This window comes from Crocuta crocuta, unplaced genomic scaffold, assembly GCF_008692635.1.
Source record: "Crocuta crocuta isolate KB4526 unplaced genomic scaffold, BGI_CrCroc_1.0 scaffold99, whole genome shotgun sequence".
NCBI lineage: Eukaryota > Metazoa > Chordata > Mammalia > Carnivora > Hyaenidae > Crocuta > Crocuta crocuta.
Window position 1 is genome coordinate 6295867 of NW_027551560.1, and position 7917 is coordinate 6303783.

The following is a 7917-nucleotide window of genomic DNA, read 5'->3' on the forward strand; positions in this document are numbered from 1 at the left end:
CAGGGGCATCTGGGTGGCTCAGTCAGTTAAGCTTCTGACTCTTGGTTTTGGCTCAGGTCATGATCTTGTGGTTCATGGGCTGGAGCCCCACATCTGGTCTCCATACAGACAATGCAGAGCCTGCTTGGGATTCTCTTTCTCTCCCTCTCTCTCTGCCCCTCTCCTGCTCATTCTCTCTCTTAAATAAATACACTTAAAAAAAAAAAAAAAAGAACATGTATTTCAGTATTGTAAAGGTCTCATTACGTCCCTTGAAAGTAATCATGCACTAATAAGGCAATCTTTTCACAGCATAGTCCCAGGAAATGAAGAACCCAAGCACCACATCCTGTATCCTGAAGATTTCATCCATTGGAAAGGACATCTCCAAAAACACTCTCTTCAACCACAATGAAACGCATATTCCTGACCAATTCTTGTGCCACCAGAACTACACAGAGTTGACTCCAGGACCCATGTGCCTCATCTAAAGGAGGCCCCAAATGCTAACTAAACCTGTACATCAAATGGTGACCTAAAATTAAAGATGTCTAGGAACTGAATCAAACGAGCTGATGCAGAGTTTTCCCACGATGATGAGGTTAGACCTGTATATTCTCTCCTATCTGCTTTTTCTCAATTTATTTTCTTCTTCTCTATGCTGAAGAGACAATGACCTTGTTTGCATTTCTTAGAGGTCGCTTTTAGACAACAGACTTAAACAATGGAAACTTGAGTAAGGCAAAAGGGCCCACAGCAACCACCTGACTGAATGCAGACAGACCCATTAGGCCACCAAAATATCCAAAGCCCTAACTGATCAATAGGCTACTTTCAACCAGGCACAGGTATTAAAATAGGGAAAATTCCATCTCCTCATAACTCCTCACCATCCCCCTTTAAAAACAGCCCGCATCCACTACCTCATAGCAGACAGTCTATCCTTTGCTGTCCTACCTGCCTGATGCTCCCTTGCAATGTATTCAATAAATATCTCCTTTGTTCTGCCTCAGGTGAATCCTTCCACCGCCTACACAGCCAGCTTCCACCCCATCAGGTGGCCCCACATTTTAGGGGCCCCGATCCGATCAGGTGAGACACCACAAATTTCCCAAACCCTGGCAAAAGGGGAAAACAAATCTTTTAGATTTGTCCTCAGAAACCCTGATCTGTCTATGACAGCTGTGAACCTTTAGTCTTCCCTGTAGCAAACTTCTCCTTCATCTCCAATGCCACCATCCCCTGGGAGATTTCTGAGTCAAACTTCTACAACCAGGTTTTCCTGTACCTTGCTTTGACCTGTCCCTGGTCATAACTCTCAATGCAACTAATCATACCCATTCCACCTACACAACTCCTCATTCTCACTACTACCTTAGGTCTACCGGCTGTAGCAAAATTACTCCCCTCTGAATGGCCTTCAAGAATCAGGTCCACAGAACAGAATGGTTTCTCCCTAATTATTCCCTAAACACCTCTGACCCTTCGCTCAAAAGGGCCAACTGAATAATCCCAATTAACACCATTATTAATGATCAAACCCTAGCAGGATTATTACGTGCACTAGCTGGTTTTATCTTTGTCTGTGGTGAATCACTGGGCCTATAAATGTTGAGACCACTGGAGGATTGGCTGTAAGACAAGGCATACTAGGAGTTCAAACTGTCCCCAGGGACAGCCACAATAAATCTGAAGTCTTTCATCAGTTTTCCCCATTAAAACTTTATCACCACATTAAAAGATAATTCCCAGGAGGCATGTGTGACTCTAGATTTGCCTCCATCAGAAGGGCACTTATCCCTTTTGTGGACTTTCATGACAAAGAACAAATGATTAGAAATCTCCCTCTGGAACTGGGAAAACTTGCCAACCCCAGCCCTAAGGCAATGGCAGCCCAACAACAATCACTTAATTAATGGGCTAAAGTGCAAGCATACATCATTTAATTGTGCTTCACTTTATTGTGCTTCACAGATATTATATTTTTTATTACAAACTGAGGTTTGTGGCAACCCCGTGTCAAACAAGCCTATCAGTGGCATTTTTCCAACATTTGCTCCTTTTGTGTTTCTGTGTCACATTTTAGTAATACGTTAATTCAAACTTTCTCATTATTATATTTGTTACAGAGATCTGTGATCAGAGATTACAATTTGCTGAAAGCTCAGATGGTTAGCATGTTTCTAGCAATAAAGTATTTTCTAATTAAGATATGTACTTTTTTTAGACATAATGCTATTGTACACTTAATAGACTATAGTACAATATAAAACATAACTTTTATATGCAGTGGGAAACCAAAACATCCATCTGACTCACCTTATTGCAATATTTATTTTGCTATAACATTCACTTTATTGCAGTGTTCTGGAACTGAATTCACAATATCTTCAAGATATGCATATAGCCTTTGATTACCTACTTGCTGAACAAGGAAGCATTTATACGAAAGCAAACACCACCTGTTGCACATGGATAAATACCCCAAAGTAGAAACCCAATCACATAAAATTAGGGAACAAGCACACTGACTATAATAAATTCCACCTGAAGATCTAATGTCCTTTGCTCTCTTTACTTTAGTCGGTCACTTTTAGGTTTGAGCTCCTGGTTTAGGGCTATTATGTAAACTGGTATCATTATTCTGCTCATTCTATTTTGTATAATTGTTTCTAAGCTTTGTACCTGTTGCTTATTAAACTTTTATAGAAATGACATACCCAACAGGGTGATGCCTCCTGAACATGTCAAGATAGCGCCAATGCTCATAACCTTGAATGGATACAGATTTTGGATGCAAAATACCTGACAGTTCACCCTCCCACTGTTTCTTGTTACTCAAATGTGGCTTCAGTGGTTTCCAATCTGTGTACCTCCCTCTGATGTGGGACATGACATCCAGGGAAGGTCCTTCCTGGCACTGAAAGACAAAAACAATTCTAACAAGGAACAGATGACCCAACTCTGGATCAGTGATGCTAAGAAAGGTATGAAAATATTTTAAGGAACCCTAACTGAAAATAGGGATTTGGAAAACATGAAGAGATGACTAACACACCTATCACTCGTCCCAGCTTGCATAGTCCAGCAGGAAAAAGGAAGGTTTCCTTTCTGCCCAGCAACAGCAAGCTGTCATCACCTACAACCAATGAGAGGCCACCACCACCTCAAATTCTCATTTTCTTCCAATGAACTTTTGCTCAAAACAGACCCTCCCAAACTCCCTCCTTTCCTCTATAAAAGGACACTCTCCTGCCTTGTTCTCAAGACTTGCCTATGGTTCAACATAGTTTTCTTATCCAGAATTGCAATTCCTCTGCTGTTCCTGAATAAACTTGATTTTGCTGCCTGACCTAGAAGTTGCTAATAGTACATGAAAATATAGTCAGCATCATTTGTCAATAGAGAAATGCAAATTAAAACCATAGTGAGATACTACTTTCACACCCACTAGGACGGCTATTTAAAGAGGACACAATTAACAAATGAAGTTGTAGAAAAATTAAAACCCCCATACACTGCTGGGGGAAATATAATATGGTATAGCCACATTGGAAAAGTCTGACACTTTCTTAGAAAGTTAAACATGAACTTACTATACAACTCAGCCATGCCACTCATAAGTATCCAAAAAATAAAAAATGAACGCATGCATTCAAAGACTTGGATATGAATGCTCACAACAGCATTATTCATAATAACCAAAAAGTAGAAGCAACTCAAGTGTCCACCAACTAATGAACAGATAAACAAAATGTGGTATATCCATACAGTAGGATATGATTCAGCAATAAACAGCAACAAACTATTGATACATGCTACAAAATGGATGAATCTCAAAAACATGTTAAGTGAAAGAAGCCAGAGATAAGTCAGCACTTATTTTATGAGTCTACTTATATGAAATGCCCAAAAAGGCTAATCTACAGAAACAAGAAAGCAAATCAATGGTTGCCTACAGCCAAAAGCCAGAGCTAGGATCAACTATACACCTGCATGTGCAAAGCTGCTAGGGTGATGCAAATGTTCTGAAAATGAATTGTACTAATCATTGCATAATTCCAAAAAATCTCCTAAATTTACTAAAAATCACTTCTTTAGAAAACAGAGTATACAAAGTATATAGTTTCAAAAGCGGATTTCCTTATAAAACTCTGCCTTCCTATAACTAGAGAAACGTACCAAGATTATAGATGTTCCTGTATCATTGATCTTAACAGAGAAATTTCTACACATCCAGCAGAGCTTACGAAGAGCCTAAGAGAACGGACCAGATAACTTTGCAAGGTCTCTTCCAGAGTACATAAAATAATAATAATTGGTATTTAGTAGAAAACAAAATGCTCAAGACTTATAGTGTTATCTAACTTTTCTGATGAATTTTTAAGTTTTCTTCTCACTTTCTACTAATTTTTATTAAAAGACTGCAAACTCAATGTACTTCTTCCATAGGCATTCTTTCATGTTAAAGTCAGTCATTCAGGGGCGTCTGGGTAGCTCAGTCACCTAAGCGTCCCATTCTAGGTTTCGCTCACATGATCTCAGGGTTCATGAGTTCAAGCCCACATCAAGCTCCCTGCCAATGTCTGGGATATATCTATCTCCTCTCTCTGTCCCTTCCCTACTCACACTCTCTTTTTTCTCAAGATAAAACTGAAAAAAAAAAAAGTCATTTAGGATTCATAAACAAGAACAGAGAATATACATACACCAGCCTAAAATTTTATAAATCCATTTGGTACTGATTTCCAGCCTGATTTGAGGCTCCACCACTACCAACTTGGAACTGCCACAGTTGTGAGATTTCTCTGGCACTCTCTGCAGCCTAGCTAATCAATCCAACTTTCTACTGGCCAGGCAGGCCTCCTTGTAGCTGGTTTTCATAAATACAAAATTTGTATAATTGTTATTGGAACTACTTGCTGAAATATGGAACTGGTTTAAAATACCACTTATTTTAAAATGAACATGCAGTCTCACATACATGCAGCAACACATCTTCCACACCCAATCAATTAAGTTAATGCTTTTTATCAGAGAACAAAAAATTCCAATATAGAGTATGCCTTTCTTTTCTGAACTCCTGGTAAATGGTTTTCAAGAAATCAAGAATGACCGTATAACGAAAAAATGAATTAAAGTGTAATATATACTAAAGTATGATCAAGCAAATTCTAAAGAAGCAGAACCTAACTTTTATAGGAAAAGGCCTCTGATATAACTAGGAAAAGCAAATTCTGTTTTAAGGCAGTCTTTTTTGTATACACATACGAATGCTTATTTCCATGTGAATCTGGCACAGTCCATTATTGTGAAACAACAATCTGATTTAAGTTTAATGGATAAAGTCACAATGAACATGTTTTCTATATAAATTTATGTAATAAGTGATTCCAACACATGGTATGAATTCCACCATTTGTAACAACCTTTCTTCCCCTCTTGAAGGGAATAATGAGAAAAGGTTCTGAGCTGCACATCACTGAGAGTGAGTGACATCCATAAATAGCTGAAGTTGGGTGGCCCAAAAGTGCCCTGCTCATGTGATAAATGGTAAGTCAATCATATCACAGTTAAGATGCACTAAATAGGACACGAGTTATAATGAAAGCTGGAGCACGGGAGCTTTCCAATAGTTTCAGATTAGGACAAAAGTACTGGCACACAAGAGGTCCTTGCTGAAAAATTCCTCGGCCTCTTTCACACATCTGGTCCCAAATTTGTCATGTTTCAAAAACTCCTAATCTTTTCCCCTTCCAAACCTTTAGCCCATACACGATAACCACATAGGGTTCACGGTTTTAAAAGCGCCCACCACGTAAATACAGAAAAGCAAAGCAACAACCTCCCCANAGTTGCAATGAGACAATCACCCATGTGAAACTTCCTGCCCTTCAGCGGTAAAAGATCTGGAAGGCGAGAGTGGTAACAGGCTCGCCCCCATCCAGTGCCCTAGAGGCCAGGCGAACGGAGAGCAAGCGGCCAGCTGTAGCGAGTGACGGGGCAGAAGAGGCGAGCTTTTCACAGCTCCCCAGGATCCGCGGCGAAGAAGTTCACCTTTGCTCCTCTCCTTTTAAGTAGACATAGCTGCCAGCACTCAATGAACAAAAAGAACCAAAGCGCCAATTTCCAGCTCTCACCGTTCCGGGAGCTACTTTCCGCCTGACCCTGCCGCCGGCCCCACCCCCAGGCCTGCCCACCATCTGGGCACGCCCCTTGCCCCGTCGCTCCGCCCCTCCGCGGGCTGGCGTCACCTCAAGCCCTTACCCGTCTCCCCTCCTCAGCCTCTGCACAGCGCCGGGGCTCAGCTCACCCACCTAGACGCGCAAAGCGCGGCGAACGTTCTCGCGAGTCTTTCCCCCCTACTCTCCCCCTACCCCACTCCACCCTTTGGCTGACGTGTCGGCCAGACCCCGGAGGGAAGCAGGCGTTTTCGCTCACGTCTTGCGGCCTCTCGCTTACCGGGTGGTCTGCGCCAGCCAGAGCTGCTTCAGCAGTTTGGGCAGTGGCAGAAAAGACGCCTCCGCCCGGGTTCTGTGGCTTGCAAGTTTGGCTTTGCCCCGTTCTGGTTTTTTGTTTTGTTTGACTTTTTTGGAATTTTCCCGCGGCCGCTCAGCAGTGGAGCAGCGCGCGCGCGCCCTTTCCCGCAGTGCACTCTGGGGCCTGGCGAGCGGCGCCGCGCGCCCTCGCGGCATCGCGGGAAAATTGCAACCACTCTCGCGCTCTTGGGGGCGGGGGCCAGCTCGGGCACGGCCGGAAGTTGGCCTGGCCCGGCGCGCTCCAGGATCTGTGGAGGAAGCGGTGGCTGCGCTAGCTTTCCCGGGATCGCTGGTAGGGTCACGGCCGGCAACTAGACGGCGAGAAGGATCTGGGGAGGAAAAATCTGGGGTTTTTAAATGAGCTTGCTGCTCAGGTATTGCAAGATTTAGTCCAAAATGCAGAGGAGTTAAAATAATCGTTTTTTTTAAACGAAAAACTGAGCCTTTGTCGAAGGGATAAAACCTCTAAACAAGGGCTAAAATATGGTTGTCTAGCTGTGGTCATACAGAAATAAGGAATCTTTTGGGGATTAATCCTTCCCATCCCTTCCCAGTCAATTCCATACAAGGTGATTCGGTTTCAGATCAGTTCAACGAAACCACTTAAAGCATTTTTGGTAAACTTCCATTCCTGTTAATGTTACCTTGTCGTGGTGAATTTTTTTTCTTTTTATTCTTTTGACTTAGCAGTGCATTGGAGGCTTTTCATAGGTGTTAAATTGTAAAAAGAAATAATCAGAGGAATCTAACCTTAAGCTTTAGGTTTTTAAAAAACAATGCCTTATAATCTTAAAACTACAATGTACTGGATGCTTTGAAAACAGCTTACTCCAAAGCAGTGTATGCATGTAATGAAAATATTCAGGCACTTCCAGCCTTCTATAATGACGGAACACCCATTTTACCTAAGAAGAAATTGAATACGGGGATTGGGTAATTTGTCAAGTTTACACAAATCGTAGGCTATTGGTAGTGATGTGGGAAGCAAAGGCAGAAGGAAATGGTAGGTAAAATTAAATTTCCTTATCTCCTGCAGCTCTTTGACAAATACTTGGGGGAAGCAGAGCAAAAAGTTTCTCCAGGAACTCCCTACTGTCTTAATGTTACTGCTTTGGTAGAGGGAAAAATGACCTTAGCTTGACAATAGCCAGGCCTCCAGTGATCTGTGTCTTCTTTAGCATATGAAAATCTCACTGGAAACTTCCCCTTGACTTGACTTCCCCCAACTCCATAGTATATAATGAGTCTCCACAGGGTCCAGGGCAGCTCTTCCTGTCCTGTGCTTTAATAAAAATCATTATTTTTCCACCAAAGACTTCTCAAGAATTCCTTCTTGGCCGTTGCCTCCAGACCTTACAAACCCGACTATCACCCCAAAAACCTCATCAGTAGCAACAAT

At 42.0% G+C, this 7917-nt stretch overlaps 1 protein-coding gene across 1 annotated transcript in view; it reads right to left on the reverse strand.

The window, feature by feature from the left end:
* The window catches only part of FANCC (FA complementation group C), a 260016-nt gene extending 253421 nt beyond the window's left edge, over positions 1–6595 (reverse strand). The window contains exon 1 of the mRNA XM_077749500.1: positions 6442–6595. The gene's annotated coding sequence lies outside the window, so the exon portion shown is untranslated. The remainder of the gene's footprint in view (positions 1–6441) is intronic.
* Between the last annotated feature and the right edge of the window lie 1322 nt (positions 6596–7917).